Here is a 17,050-nt window from a genome sequence, read left to right as displayed (position 1 = left end):
TACACCCACATTAATTATATATCCAACGTCCCCCTCTCATCATCCATGCCTTCCGCATCATCTCTCAGACGCGTGCACAATGGCGAAGACAGGGGCAGTAAGGGCCCTGCCCCCCTCCCCCCCTAACATCACTATATATCGAGGCTAATATGAATGTGATCATTAGACAATTGCTGCTAAAAATGGTTTAAGTTCATGAATTGACCCTCCTCGTAAAGGATTAGCAATGCTTGGCCCCCTAGCTCATTTATTTTTCATGGCTCCGCCACTGCGCGCAACAGCGCACGTGTTTGCCCCCTCTCTCTAAATATCGATTTCGCACTTGTGCATTCCTTCATAGTCTCCCTCCACTCGGCCCCTCGCACCATCTTCTAGCCCCCCATCAGATTTTGCCACATGTACAATCTAGCAGACTCCATGGTTGAACTTAAGCATAATGCACAAACCTCAAAACAACAGTGGTTCTCTTTTGTTCTAGAATCTTCCGTATCATAACTGCCCAAACTTTTTTTCTAGTTGAATTGCCATTATTTGTTTTTACTTTATGCTTTACAACGCACAATTCCATGAATCATAAAATAGATTAAGGGCTTCTTTGATTCAAAGGATTCTCAAAGGAATTTTGGAGGATTCTAATCATTAGGAATTTTTCCTATCTTGGTTGTTTGATTCGTAGGATTGTAAACCATAGGAATTTTTCCATATGATTCATTTGCACTAGATTTCATAGGAAACATCCCATCCACTCAAACCTCTTTGAAATAATTCTGCATTTTTTCTATGCACAATCAAACACTTGTACAATCCTGTAGGATTCAAGACGACATTCCACTATAATCCCATGTTTTTCCTATTCCCGCGTTCTTAGCTTTTTTATAAAAACTAATTGATTTTGAATGAGATGAACTATAAGAATTAAACGAAGGGCTACATCAGGCATATATGACTCAGAGCTTACATGCTATAGTGTGGTATTTATTCATAATTTGGTTGCAAAATCTGATGCGTGCAATGCACGTGTACCTTACTAGTACTTCGAGTATGTGCAAAACACGTAAATTAGAATACCAATGGCACGCTACACAGTGTCTCTCTTACAGTTCATGAAGCCACGTGGCACATGTGGAGGCGTTGTCGCGACCTCCTTGCGTGGATTGATCACAGTGACGTGCTGCTGGTTCCAGAAGAATGTACTCGTCCTCCCTGAGCCATACTGGCGGTACATGCACGAAGCGAAGATGTGCACGCACGCCACGCACGCACTCATTCCCTCGCACGCACAAGCGGGTACACGAGCGGACGCAATTTTGTACCAGGATCCACCCCATGTGATAATTTGACGCGTGTAAAGTCGTTCACTTCATTGATGGTCAATTAATACAGCGCATGCAAATTGAGTGGACATGAGGGCGGAAGAAAGACATTATTACTCCACTGCGCGCATGCGAGTAGTTAAATCATGGGTTGCTAGTAGTACTTCCATTGGTCTCCTTCGTATTTTGTGCCAATTTTTTACAGTAACATAATATTTACGCATTTGAGCAGTGTAGTACTTGAAATTTATGTTCCGCTAAACTCATCGGGAGCCGTTTCGGGCCTCGAAACCAAAACCATCAATTAATCTTTACCTTGTTCCCATCACATTCAAAAGCCTGCTCACACCTACTAGTACGTACCAAACCTGAACGTGTTCCCACTATGCAGGTATTAGTACTAGTGCTAGTACTTAGGTTATAAAAAGGGGAACTACCTAACCGAAAATTACTCTACCTTTCCTCCTCATAAGTGCTTCTTCTTCGTCCGTCGTTGCCATGGCCGGTGAGCAGAGCTCTAGGTCGGGAACTACTCGTAACAAGGGAGCGGCAACCAAGGCTGCGGAAAAAAAAGAGGGCTCGCCGCCACACACAGACCTCGAAAGATCTCTCACGGGCAGGCGTTGACTCCCAGGAGCGCCCTAGCCGCGGAGGCGAACATGTCGAGCCGGCGGAGCTAGAGTCGTTATCCCTCGACGGCATGCCCGATCAGCTCAATAAGCAGAAGGAGTTCATCCAAGGCTTGATGGAGTTGCTGAAGGAGAGCCTCGACGACATGCCCGCTGAGCTCAATCAGCAGGGGGAGTTGACCGCCGGCTTGGTGATGCTACTGAAGAAGAGCATTGTCTCGGAGAAGAAGGCGACCGGCGAAATCCTGCGACTTCAGGAGGACAAGGCGACGCTCTGCCACGAGATCGACCTGTTGAAGGAGAAGAACGCCGGCTGGAATCCCGCGTCATGGACAGAATGAAGAAGATGGCGGAGGAGATGTGCAAGGAGATGGAGGTCGTGGAGGCGATGAAGAAGCAGTTACGACTCCGCGGCGAATTAGATCATTCGGGGTGATAATCTTCCTTCTTCTTTTGATCCTGTGTTTCATCTTTTGCTTCGGGTGTTTCGCCGCACGTGTCACGTTCTCTGCGAGGCATGAATAGAACAATGGTTTTTTTTGAGGGAATGAATAGAACAATGCTAACAATGAGATGACTAGCAAATTAGATCATTTTTTATCACCATATGGCACTGGGCTGCCGTGTTTCGTGCTCCTCCGTCGCAGTACTACTCCAGTGGAAAACTTGAGTATACCGCACGGTTCTTTGCTCCTCCTCGATCAGGTCGTCGGCGCATTTATACGAGCAGTCAAATCACAAGGCCCCGCCTTCCAGCAGTAATGAGCCGTCAAATCACAAAGGCCCTCGCCTCTCGTGAAACCGACCAAGCTAGACTGCCTCGCCTCTAGCCTTTTAAAAAATGTATACTTTTGTACAACAGTAGCATTGATGGATTGCACCATGGAGAAAAACTTGAAATTAAAAAAAAGGTGGTACATATAGAGAGCGCTCGTCGCCAAATTATGCATATACTACTATTAAAAAGGCTAGTCACAATAATGGTGTCCAGCACAACCCACCCCTCAAATAAAACTAAGAGGGTGCTTGGATACGTTTTAGTCCCATGACTAAAAGTAGTGGGACTAAAACATGCTAGCCTCACCCATGCTTGGATCCAAATACTAAAAAGGCTAAAATCAAGTTAATGAGCATTTATTATCCTCCAAACCCTCCAATCCAGAACTCGCATGTGTTAAAGGAGAGGAGTTAAATGAGTAGAGGGAGGACTAATCCACATTTTAGTAGGGGTACCCCTGACTAAAAAAAATTAGTCTCAAGACTAGTTTTAGCCCCTCTTTAGTCAGGGGAGCTTGGAACTTTAGCCTCTTAAAGAGATTATTTTTAGTCAGACTAAAATAAGTCCCTTGGATCCAAGCACCCACTAAGCATCCTGGAATTCTTTGACAAAACTAAGCACCCTGAAATTCTTTGACAACTAAACTGCTGGCTATATGATGTTGGCCATATATATTGTACGTATATAATGTGAACAAACGAGTGGTAGTACTATACCAACTAAAAGATGAAATGTAAGAAATACTAGTATGTACGTACTGAAGAGTTAAAGTAACGAGAAGAAACATAGCATAGTTCTGTTGGGGGCTCAGCACAACACACCCCTCAAATTAAATTAAGCACACCTGAAATTAAACTTTGCAACTATTCCGGTAGACACTACATTAGAACCACCATGAGCAACGACACTGCCAGCGTGCGAACGGCAGGGTAGTGGCTTTCCATTCTCCCATGATACAGGCTTCCAAGAGCCCTTGGATCTGAGATCGAACGGTTGCATGGAGTGATTCTAGACCTATGGGTGAATATCCTATCCTGGAGGGTTATTCTGCAAATTTTCAGCAACTTAGCATGCGACCGTTCGATCTCAGATCCAAGGGCTGCCAGCAGCCTGTATCATGGTCGCGCCTACCACGACCGTCGCGTCGCTCGCGCGGTCGCGCCCTTGGAGATTTAACACGGTGCGTTAGGCTATCTGATGTTGGCATGTCATACATAGTCATCACTTAGTCACTCATACTACAACAAGGTTGGCTATAAGGGTATTTTTTTACTCCTCTCTATCTCTTTCTTCGTACTCCCTCCGTCTCATAATATAAGAATGTTTTTGACACTAGTGTAGTGCCAAAAACGTTCTTATATTATGGGACACAGGGAGTACTAGTATTTATTGCATTTGCCAAGGAGTGACCTCTTCCAATGAAATGGTGTTGCTAAATTTGCTTCATTTAATTAGCTATAGACTCAAAATTGTCTTTTCACCTAGGTACACGCGCTTAGCACCATTTCTTCCTTGGGTCACCAAACTAGTCTCTCTCTTCTTGATTAACTTGCCACATCAGACTTTATGCCTATGTGGCAAGCTTAAGCACCTGTAGGAGCAAGTAAAAGTAAGTACAATAGTGCGCTTTACATGGCATTTTTGCATATGTGGAGGAAAGAGAGGCAAGGAAAAATGGAGAAGTGGGCTCTCATGCAAGAGCCAGCCTCTACTACATGGTGGAGCATTGGGAGAGGCACCTGTATGGAGGTGGTCAGGAATCGGGAGACTCACGCCGGTCGTAGCGCCGCAGTTAAAATGATAATGGCAAGTCAAATCACGGGGCCCCACCTGTCTAGCAGTAACTCGTTGTCAAATCACACAGCCCTATGTTTGCAGCAGCCTACTCCCTCGTCTTCTCGCATCTCTGTCGAACCGACTAGGCGGAACTGCCCCGCCGCCTACTGCGCAGGAAAAGCCCCGCCCTCGACTTTTAAATAGTATATAGTATACTAATTTTGTATCCATGGATTGCGCCCGCGCCATGGAGCAAAGCGTCTAGAAAACGGCGGTACACATGTACGGAGTATACAGCATGCCCGTCGCGTTCGCGTCGCACCCCAGACGGTCGATCGGTCTGGCACGCTGCTCTCCGAATGGAACGCGCGTCATATTGTGTTTGCACACACATGTGGGACGGCAATTGAGAACCGACCATAGGCACACTCCCCGGCCCCGCAAGCCGGGTGACTTAATAGAAGAGGGAGACGAGCAATAGTACTAGAGAAGTGTTGTAGTACGTTGGTGCCTGGACGATCCCTGCAAGACACGGAAGATCAGTTCGTCCATGCATGTGACCAGACTCCAGCAGACACGCCTGGATTGGCTATCGTCCACATATCGTGCAGGCTGTGTTGTACATGGCTGTAGTTGTGGTGAGAAATCTAAAAAAAGGTTTCTTGTCATCTCGCAAAATTAGGTGTCATGTGCTTCGGATCACTGCGAGGGTTAAACAGCAACAACTGAGTTGGGCTAGTCATTGGGGGCACATGCACGAACAGTGACTACTCGGCTGCCATCTAGGTCAAGCCAGTTATGTTAACTAGGACATCTATCGACGGACCCTTTTTTTACGAGTCTTTAATTTGAGCTTTGTTCCTCGTCTAGTTTGTCCGTCGGGATTCATGTTGTCTCCTTTGGGCAGTGAGGTTGTGATTTCTTGTCATGTGGCATTTTTTCGTGTTATATGTTATAATCTGGCGCTTCAGATCAAAATGACGACAACTGCGCCTCCGGGCCACATGCATGAAGACTTCTCAACAGTCATTGACGAGGTCAAGCCGGCTCCGGTAGACAAAAGAAAACTAGTACTACTCCACTATATAGGCATGAGCCTCCGCGCTTGCTTGCTAGTGTTGCTCTCTTCACACTGTCTCGGCCTCTCCATATCTAAACACGACAGCGGTGGCCACTCTCTCTCTCTCTCTCTCTGCTCACCGTTGGTCACTGATCCAGCCGGATCCTCTCCGCCGGGGAAGGTGAGAAGGTGCAACGTTCATGCGGTCGTCCTCGGCGACGGCTCTTACCCACTGCTGGGCGCGTCCTGATCAGCCTACCTTGTCGTTCTCTCCCAAGCACCGCTGGCGAGGGAGGGCCTCCGACCCCTTCTTCCTCGCTCCCGTAGTGTGGGCAGATCCGGCCTCCCGTCGCCCACCTAGCGACATCCCGGTGACCATCAGGTATAACTTCCTTCGAAACCGGCCTTGCTCTACTTCCCGAGCTCCTGACGTCACTGCATTTGTATCTTTTACTATTTCTCAGGGCCCCTCGTAGATAGGATCGATCGGCTGTTCGAAAACCACCTGGTCGGGGACTTGGACTATCCAGAAATGGCAAAGATGGATTTCTGTGAGATAATCGTCGAAAGTATTAAGGAAGGAGCCAAGAAATGGCAGAAGCACAGGATGTTGCCTCAGGAAGAAAAGAACAAAAAGCATCTCAATGGTTTGGCACAGGGACCAGTAATAATGTACCTCGACTCAATATAAACCCGATCTATTGGTTGAAAAAGTAGCAGAGACTGGCTATCCAACTGGTCTCTAGATCTAATAGGGAAATAAAGGGAAACGCGGTACAAACTCAATATAAACCCGATCTATTGATTGAAAAAGGAAAGAAAGTGGGGACTGGGGGACAAGTCAACAGAGTAAATCCAGCACTAGATTTTCTAGCCTCACACAGTATAAGGTGGCTATACCGAACAAAAATGGGACCAACCCAGATATCCTGTTCTGATGTTTGTTGCCCCGAGCCACTCTTATGTAATGCCACTGGTAAAATGTAGCAGTCGCACTGTTAAAAGTAAGGACACGTTAAACCAATATTGTTTTCAATGTAATGCCTCCAGTAATATGAATCAATGGCACTTCTTTACATGTCCTGCTAAAATTTCCCATTAAGATAAGTTGGTTATTTTCGTTAGAAATGCAACGGTCCTGGTCCGCCTACTCTCCCGTGCCCAAAGTAATGTCGTATTTAACGGTTGTCATAGTTAATCCTAATGCCCACACTAATATATACCAATGCCAGTGCTTTAGAAATTGCTACTGTCCTTGTAGGATTGCCATTCAGATAAGGAACATGCTTCTTTTCATTTGATGCATGTTTCATCACTTGTTAGTCACCCTCCTTTCCACCTTTTTTGTGCAAACAGAGATATACATTTCACGCTCGATCTTAGTTGATCTGCACAAATGATATCCAAATTATAGTTGAGCATTCCAGGAGCTTCACAACCAACCTTGATGTTGCTCAATTTTATTGCAACTAATGAAGAAGAAGCTCTGTGGGTTTCGTTTTCTGATGGAAATGGAACCGGGTCTGGAGCCCTTTTCTTAAAAAAATTTGAAGAAGAAGCTGCTAGCTCACGGGACATTGCTTCATTTTAGGTGAACTGCACCAAAAGGTCTCATGAATTGAATCATCCATGTTGGTGACTAAAAGAGCCAGCTTCAGCATCCCAGTTTAAGCACCCCCGGCCTCCATCCTCGCGACGCATGGTACACCTCGTTTGCCACCTGCTCGACCCTAGTGTCACTGATAAAATGAAGTAATAATACAGTTAAAATAGAGCGAGTGTCATCTCTATCATTTCATTTCCAATGTAGATAAAGAAAGTGCTTCTCTTTGTTAATGTATGTTTCATCAACTAGTCCCATTGTTAATGTTTAAGCGTTTCTGCAAACTGGGGTGCTTAATTTTAGTTGATATGTACAAAAATAGAGATTTGAATGTCTCAAGGCGCCTCCTTGTACTACCGCTGTACACTGATGTTCATCACTGGCAGAAGGTGTATCTGGGAGACTTGGGACGATGTCCAGTATGAGGCGTACCGTATGAGGCGTCGCAGGGCCCATCTCGCCCTCGCAGCATGGCATGCTATGATACTATCGCAATATTTTCTTCTATTTATTTTGTGTGTTTCATCAACTAGTGCCACTATAATGTAATCACGCTTTTTCATTATCTGTGCAATCAGGGTTATTCAGCTGCATTTTGGTGGAACTGCACAAATGTACGTATGGAACCGGCATATATGCAGAGTGCAAGGTGTGATAAGTAAAAATTACCGACACCAACCATGCTGCATGCACGCATTGGTATCCACCACCACCAGTGGGATGTGTGGCGCTCTCTGTGGACGGATCTTTCTCAGCAGCAAATCATCTAACCAAATACTAGTAGCTTATATTGGCAGTTTTCTAGGGAGTACTCTTTTCTGAAAGAAGCACCAATCTATTTTTCTTTATTTGTACACTGTGTCACAACTTTGACCCAAAGGTCCAGAGCTATTTTAGGGTGATTGGCGTAGTACTCGGAGACTGATTGTAAGCATGATTTTCATTAGCTGTCACACTGATTGTAAGCATGAGCAGGTGGAAGATTAGGTTAGTGCGAAGCTTACCTTAAACCCTACCGCCGTCGTTGAAACGAGGCGAGCGTCGAGGGAACCGTGGAGAACGGCGGGGAAGCGACGTCGCGCCATCCGGCCTCCTCTTGCGGTGGGAGAACGAATACTCCTGTGGCTCCGGCTGACTCTGCACCCTCACAAACAGCACACCATACTCGATCGATTCGTTATCCTCTGGGTGCTCGACCTTCGACCTGTACGCCCACCACCTCCGCCTGACTGTCGCCTCGGGCGAATCTGTCTGCTCCATCGCCCAGAGGAGATACTCGATGAACTCGGAGGACTGCGGCGTGACTGCCGCCGAGGAGTACATGTACATCACTGCCCTCATCGCGGTTGTCTCGCTCTTTCGCATACATTGCCACATGGCCTGCACCGTCCTCGAAATCTCCCACTCATTGTCAAACCAACTAAGGATCTCCTTCAACCTGGCTAACTTTGCCTGGTCGCCGCCGGCGATCTGCTTGATTCGCTGCTGCATCCTCTCCATAGATGTCCTTCTGAGTGGTCCGGTGCTAGCTTTGGAAGATGGGAGGAGAGACGGTGGTCTTGCAATAGAGAAGAGGGAGAGGCGAGATGGTGGTTTTGGAATGGAGATGATGGAGAGGAGAGGAGGTGGTTTTGCAATGGAGAAGATCAGAAGAGGGAGAGGCGAGACGGTAGTTTTGGAATGGAGATGATGGAGAGGAGAGGAGGTGGTTTTGCAATGGAGAAGATCAGAAGAGGGAGAGGCGAGACGGTGGTTTTGGAATGGAGATGATGGAGAGGAGAGGAGGTGGTTTTGCAATGGAGAAGAGGGAGAGGAGCGTGCGGCAGCGATTTAGGATTGGACGAGAGGGCCGGCGCGCTGTGACTAGATCAAAATCAAAATCAATTTACCCTTCAATTAAGAAAGCGACCCCACATTAACTAGTCTCCCTTTTATTCTGGGTCATAATTGACCATGATTTTCGCACATAAAATATATGTTATACATTGCAAAAATAATATAATTTGAAAGTACATTCAGATACGAACCAAACGATACAATTTTTGGTGACATGCATTCACATTTTGCTTGTCAAATACAGTACGTGGTCAAACTTTGATCCAAAATACGCAAAACAACAAAAAAAATACTTCCAAGACCAGCGCCGCTCTTCCGCTCTTCTCCTCTTAAACCACCGCCGCTCCTCTCCTGTTCTAATCTAAATGCAGCGCCGCTCCTCTCCTCTTCCATTTCAAAACCACCGCCCCTCCTCTCCTGTTCCAGTCCAAAACCAGCGTCGCTCCTCTCCCGTTCTAATCCAAAACCAGCGCTGCTCCTCTCCTGTTCCATTCAAAAACCACCGCCGGCGAGTGAACGTGTTGTGGAGAAGTAGATCGATGGAGGAGTACAACCGATACGTGAGGATCGCAGACGGCGACCCTGTGAAGCTAGCTACGATGTTGGAGATATAGTCTTGGTTTGACAACAAGGACCAACTAGCGGCGACAGCGACATCCATGGCCAAATATCTGCAACAGAGCGAAAAGGCGGCGATACTCCCGGAGGGAGTCGCGCCGGAGTACATAGAGCTGCTCCTCTGGGCCATGGAGCAAACAGATTCACCAAATCCGATCGTGAGGGAGCGGTGGTGGGAGTATTGATCCTAGATGGAGCATCCACCAGAGATTGAAGGATCGAGCATCTACAGGGTGCCGTTTGTGAGAGTGTCCTGCCAGAGCGAGCCGGTGGAGTCTTCGTCGACCGAACCCAACTGCAAGAGGAGAAAAGCAGTTGGCCCGACGACGCTTCCCCGCCATCGTCTCCCTCGCCGTTCACATCGTCTCACGGGGCGGCTGTCTGCCGCCGAGGAATAGGAGGGGGCTGCCCCTCCCCCAGCCCAATAGTCGGGCAGGTTGTGAATTGTCAGGAGGAGCTTAGGGTTGTCAGTATTTGCAGGTTGTGAATTGTGTTTTGTGTTGTGTATTTTGAGAGTACTTTCAGATATGAATGTCTTTTGAATTTCAGATTTGCAGTATTGAGCATATGAAGTACTTTATGAATTCTAGAGATCTATTTTTAGCACTTAAAAATGTAGTTTCATATGAGTATAAAAGTGCAGACAATATGATTCTCAGAGAAGAAACTGCAAGTTTCAGTTTCAGATAAGAAACTGCAAGTTCAGTTTCAGATAAGAAACTGCAACTTTCAGAGGCAGAGCATTTATATTAACACGGCCTTTTCAAACAGGGTTAACATCATGTTGGAAGTTTTATTCATGGTCGAAAATGGAACTACCAGCCAGTTAACATCATGCTGATCAACATTCATGCATAGCACATCTTCATATGATGCATAGTCAAAATGCCCACACAATGTCGAGTGTGCGAAACACAGAGAAAACGAGGGACGAAGTTTTGGCAAGTGTTGGACGTGGTTTTGGGCTGCCCCGTCTGGGCTTTCATTTTTAACATGCGCAGCCCACGACCTCGGATGGGAGGTCCATAGGCCTGTTTGTATTTTCTTAGGGCCGTCATGTATCGACCGGCCTATGGACCTCCCATCCGAGGTTTTATTTTTGGCAGCCCAATTTATGTATTTTTTTGAAGAAAACACAGAGGTATGTTCTATTTTTCTATGTAAGAATAGGAACGCCAGGTCCAACTTATGTTTCCCTTCTAACTATATTATATATATTTAAATTATTTTATATGTTATTATATATTATTTTTATTGTCATCATGTATTTAACACATACTTACATATGTAAGAAAACAATATCCCACATCTTATTAACTTATAAAAATAATTTCTTAACAAATAAAATCCTGGATTGTTTTGGCACGAAAATCCTAGTGATTGTGTACAAAAGCTTGGTAAGATTTAAGGACGAATGTAATAATATCACTTATTATTTAAATATATTTATAACAAAATGCTCAGCCCCTTTTTATTTTTTGATAACATTGCTGGCCCAACCCAACATTATAATTAGAATCAGCCCAGCAAAATCGTGTATTTCGAGAAAGTGCAAATGGCCTGTAAATTTTTAGGAAATAAAATAAATGGGCCGCATGGACGCTACATTGTTTGTTCACCCAGCCCAGCTAATGACTGTAATTCAAAAAAAAGATCAAATTGACTGTAAATTCTACCACGCAAAAAAAAGACTGTAAATTCTGAAAAAATGGGTTGAATACGTGCCACATTTTTGGAGGCTGAAATGTGGGCCAATAGGTCGAAGCCAACGCAAGTCGTTGTCAATTTAGTCAACAAATGATTCTGACATGTTAGCCGTTGGATTTACATCCAACGACCGGCATCCATCTTTAATCTCTCGTCTTCTTCCTCCAGCGCCGCCGGGACCACCTCCCGCCTCCTGCTGCTAGCAGCTCTGCTTAGCATGCTTCGCTATGAAGCGCTACTCCACCGTTGGCCAGGCCATCCCTCCACCCCTCCACACCTCCTGTTCTTCTCCACCGACTGCCGAACCACACCGCACTAGAACCAGTTAACCCTCGTACACCTCTCCGTCCGCGACTCTACTCCCGCGTCTTCCCATCTCCAGCTCGTTGCTGTCCGGGGCCTCACCGTCGTCCACCACCTTGGATGCGCTCGGCGCGGCGTGGTCAACATGGTCAACGAACGACACCATCGGAAGTAGACTGTGCGTGGAGAGGCTGACAGCTGGGTCCACGACCGCACACAAGGAAATGCCTCCTTATTACGCGCAAAATAATGATTCCTCCACCTGACATCTGGGACCCACCGGAAGGGCCTCTGTATTTCGTGAAAATAACGTGCCCCCCGCTGACCTGTCGGACCCACCAGCTATCTTCGCACGCAAGGAAGTGCCTCCTTATTACGCACAAAAAATGAATACTCCCCCTGCCAGCTGGAACCCAGCATAGTGGGAGGCTGACTTGTGGGCCTACCAAGTTGACGGGGACGGAGGGCTTTGTCAACTTAGTCAATATGAACGATTCTAGCTCCTGTTACCGTACGATGTTCATCCAACGGCCGTAGTGCTTCTTCAACCTTTGGTCTTCTTGCTCCAGCCGCCCAAACCAGCACCGGTCGTGCCGCGTGCTCCTGCCTCCCGTGGCCGGCTGTGATGCCGCGGAGGCCTCACCGCCCCCTACTACTCCCACCGCTGGCCAGGCCATCGCTCTACTCACCCACACCCCCTGTTATTCTGCGGCGACAGCAGCCTCACACCGCAGCCGAACCAGTGAACCCTCGTACTCCTCTTCGCGTGGGCATCCACTGTTGCGTCTTCCCCGGCTCCGAGTCATCCCCTTCCTAGTCCTCGCTGTCGTCCACCGCCGTGGTGCTCTTGGCGCGGCGTGGTCAACGTGGTCAAGGAACGACTTCCATCGGACGTGGACTGTACGTGGAGAGGCTGACAGCTGGGTCCACGACCGCAGCAAGGAAGTGCCTCCTTATTACGCGCAAAATAATGATTCCTCCACCTGACAGCAGGGACCCACCGGACGGGCCACCGTATTTTCGTGAAAAAAACGTTTCCCCCTGACTGCTGGGACCCACCAGCTACATCTTCGCACGCAAGGAAGTGCGTCCGGGCAAAAAAAACGATTCGCCCCCTGACTGCTGGGACCCACCAGCTACATCTTCGCACGCAAGGAAGTGCGTCCGGGCAAAAAAACGGTTTGCCCCCCTGACTGCTGGGACCCACCAGCTACATCTTCGCACGCAAGGAAGTGCCTGACAGTCGGGACCCATCTGGTCGAAGCGTACGTAGCGTTGTCATTCTGGTCGCGAACGTGTACGTACATATATACTGGTGGATGTAGAGGCGCACACGTGTCGTAGTAGAGGCGCGTACGTGTCATAGTAGAGGCGCGCACGTAGCATGTACACGTACGTACAACGGCCAGGGTGCAAGAATGAAAATACGGCCACGTATGTGTACATACGGGCGGGGTCTCGAACGCCTACTCGTGCATACGTACGGCCAGGGCTCATGTACATGGCTGGGTGGAACGGAGAAACAACGTCGTCGTCGTCGTGTTCATGGGGAGGCAACGGAATGCGTCGTGTTCATCGGGAGGCAACGGAATGCGTGGGAGCCAACCGGCTGGGTCGGAACGGAATGCGTGGTCGTGTTCATCAGGAGGGCTTGGACGGAACAGGCGATGGAAACGAGGCATGCCGTACCGCACAACTGAGGAAACGGACCTCCTACGTTCGGAACGGGGTCCTGTTGATCGGGAGGGGTCTGGCGTATCGCAAAACGGAGGAAACGGACCTCCTACGGTCGAAACGGGGGTCCTGTTGATCGGGAGGGGTGTGGCGTACCGCAAAACGGACGAAACGGACCTCCTACGGTCGAACGGGGGTCCTGTTCATCGGGAGGGGTGTGGCGTACCGCAAAACGGACGAAACGGACCTCCTACGGTCGAAACGGGGGTCCTGTTCATCGGGAGGGGTGTGGCGTACCGCAAAACGGGACTCCACGGGATACTGTTCATCTCCACCGTCGACCTCCTCCAGCCTCCACGGGCTAACGTCGACCTCCTCCAGCCTCCACGGGCTCCTGTTCATCCAGCCTCCACCACGCGCTACTCCATCGGCTACTGTTCAACCACCCGTCCACGGGACCCCTCCACCGTCTACTGTTCATCCAGCCCTCCACACCACGGGGTCTTGTTCAACCACCCCTCCACGGGCACCCCTCCACCGTCTACTGTTCATCCAGCCCTCCACACCACGGGGTCTTGTTCATCCAGAGGCAACGCCACCGCTCACTGTTCATCCAACCCTCCCCCCTGCAACGCTCACTGTTCATCCAATCGATTGGCTTCAATTAGCAGCAGTAGCGAAGGAATCACACGATCGGGTTCAGTTAACAGCCATCGATCGATCGCTCGGGTTCAGTAATGCGTAGCCTGCAGTGCAATCGCTCGGGTTTAGTTAGAGCCCAATGCCTCGCTCGGGTTCAGTTAGAGCCAACGCCTCGCACACACGCGCGTACGTGTACGAGAGAAACACGCATTGCTCGGCCCCCGACCTCCCACCGTAACCGGGAACTCCCCAAAATTTTCCTCGCCCTCGCTTCTACCACGGTTTTTTCCATCATGGACGGCCCAAAGAATGTCATGCAGCTGCGTCTCCGGCCCGCCCAGGACGAAAAGCCCATTTTCTGTCATGATTTTTTGTCATAGAAGTAGGAGCCCACCACATCTATGATGATACCGGGTTTTGTCACAATTATCGTCATAGAAGTGTCATATGTATGACAGAAAAAAAATTCGTTCGGCCCAAAATGTCATGGATGTGTCTTTTTTTACTAGTGTTGGGACATCTTGCTGCACTTTATTTACTTTCATTACTTGTTACCCGGTACAAATTACCTTATCACAAAACTATCTGTTACCGATAATTTCAGTGCTTGCAGAGAATACCTTGCTGAAAACCGCATATCATTTCCTTCTACTCCTCATTGGGTTCGACGCTCTTACTTATCGAAAGGACTACGATAGATCCCCTATACTTGTGGGTCATCATGCACCACAGAGGCACGTTTGTTCCTCTGATACTAAGGGGACCGTGCGTAACCTAGCTTCTCGTCGTTTTACGCAACATTCTCGACGTCAACCCAAAGCTTCACCTTCTCTCTGATAAGTTCATTAATGAGGCCTAATGCCTTGGAAAACACATGGAGCTCATAGGCCAGGCCCCCCGCAATGAAAACTTGTCAATGAAAGCTTCTTGAAAACAGAGGTGCACCTTCACGTGCTTGCATCACGATCCTTCGCGTCTGTACCTCCCTTGGAATCACGTCTGTGCCTCCAGTTCGTCACGTGCGTGCCTCTACGTCGGGTAAAATCATACCTCTCTCGTGCGTAACATGTTAAGAAACTTGCTGACAACAAAAACATCAGAAAACCGAGCATTACGTCCACCCGGCTGGCACTAAACGTGACGTCACCGAAAACGCAAAGGCAGGACCGTGCCTTATGGCCAGCTTCCGGCGTATCGGGTCTATGATGGTTTGTTTCCTTCTTAATATGGGATGTGACTATCGCAGAGGCATAGGCTCCATCCTTCACCTCTGTGCCTCGACAAGAACGACGATTGTGCTTGTAATAGTGAAACGTATAGATGATACAATCAGGATACATTAGGGACCACCTTGCACCTATTTCATACATGACCGTGCCTGTTCCGTCGGCACATTCATGCCTCTCACAATTAATTGAAAAACATTCTGGAAAAACAGTAACGGACGCATATTGTCAGTCCTCGCATCACGTACCTCAGATGTTCATTCCTCCCTCACAAAAGTAATAGCCGTGCCTCTGCCACAGAACTTATAAGTGAAAAACAATTCCTTCTACGCTTAGAAAACTCGGAATGTCCTGGATAAATGTCGAATCCCATCTTGTGGTAAAACCATGTTGAAACCATATTGAAATCTAACCACACTGAAATCTCTAGAATCAAATATGTGCCCCAGTTGAGACATTTATTTTGTACTTGAAACTGCAATTTATAATAAAACAATACAGTGTAATGAAGCATACGCCTTCCGACCCAAGTATGGTACTTGAAACTGCAATTTGTAATAAAACATACGCCTTCCGTCACAAATTAATTGGCTCAACCTTGTACTAACCAGTACAATGTGAATTGTACTGCCTGGTACGAAGTTACTACAAAGTTGACACATTTATTTTCGGACGGGGTAGTACTACTACTTAAAAACAAATCACGATTGCTTGACATGGAAACAAAATTGTCTCCATTCTGAAATAGACGATTGCTTGACATTGTTCAACCGTTACAGGCATACAAAACATGGAAAGTATAAAAACCATGCAAAGCAAACATCTACTAACAAAACTACACTACTCCCCGTCGTCGGAGATGTCCACTATCTCCATTCTGACATCGACATCGTCGGCCTTCGCCTCCTGCTCCGTGTCCAGCTCGTCCAAGAGCACATCGGTCTTCGCCTCTTCTTCCCGCAGGAAGCGCCGGTTGGACTCCAAGTACGCCTCATCTTGGATGGACTCCAGGATAGCGGTCTGCTCTGCCATCAAGGCCGCCTCGCCGAGATAGAACTCCGCCTCGTCTTCCTCGTCACCCCACTCCTCGTTGTCCTTGTCTTCCTCGTCACCACCCTCCTCGTCGTCCTCGTCAACCTCGCCATCCCCCTCCTCGTCGTCCTCGTCATCCTCGTCACCCCCTCCTCCTCGTCCTCGTCATCCTCGTCACCCCCTCCTTGTCGTCCTCGTCATCCACGTCACCCCCTCCTCGTCGTCCTCGTCATCCTTGTCATCGCCATCCTCATCGTCCCCGTCATCCTCGTCAACGCCTTCCTCATCGCCCTCATCATCCTCGTCCCCGCCATCCTCGTCATCCTCGTCATCCTCGTCACCCCCCTCCTCTTCCTCAATCACATATACCCCCACTGGATCAACTCCCTGCATGAGCTCCGACGCATCCCCCTCCACTTCCACAACCTCCCCAATCTCCTCCGGCCCCGGCGAGTCCGGAGGCATGCCCGCTGCGACCAGAGCGGCGCCCCTCAAACGGATGTCCTCCTGCAACTGGAAACGGTGCTCGGGAGTAAGAATGGCGTAAGTAGTTTTCTTGTGCCGAACCATGGCGGGGGCTGTCACAAATGAAAAGAGGAAGATGGATGATTTCCTAGGATTGCCGACGAAAGAGGGAGAAGCAGGATGATGTCTAGTGGTGGCGGACGCCGCTCGGCTTAAATAACTGCTCCTTAACCTTGGGCAAGGAGCTGAAACGGTGACACGCGGCATTCACTTCGCCAACGGATGAGACGGCCGTCGGTCCTTTTGGCTTCCGCAGCGCCGACATGTGGCGTTCACTCTATTCAATACCTCAACCTCCTCCAGAGTGGCGTCACCAGAGGAGACGCCC

The sequence above is a fragment of the Aegilops tauschii genome, chromosome 5 (genome assembly GCF_002575655.3).
Source record: "Aegilops tauschii subsp. strangulata cultivar AL8/78 chromosome 5, Aet v6.0, whole genome shotgun sequence".
Taxonomy (NCBI): Eukaryota; Viridiplantae; Streptophyta; class Magnoliopsida; order Poales; family Poaceae; genus Aegilops; species Aegilops tauschii.
This window is presented reverse-complemented; position numbering follows the sequence as displayed.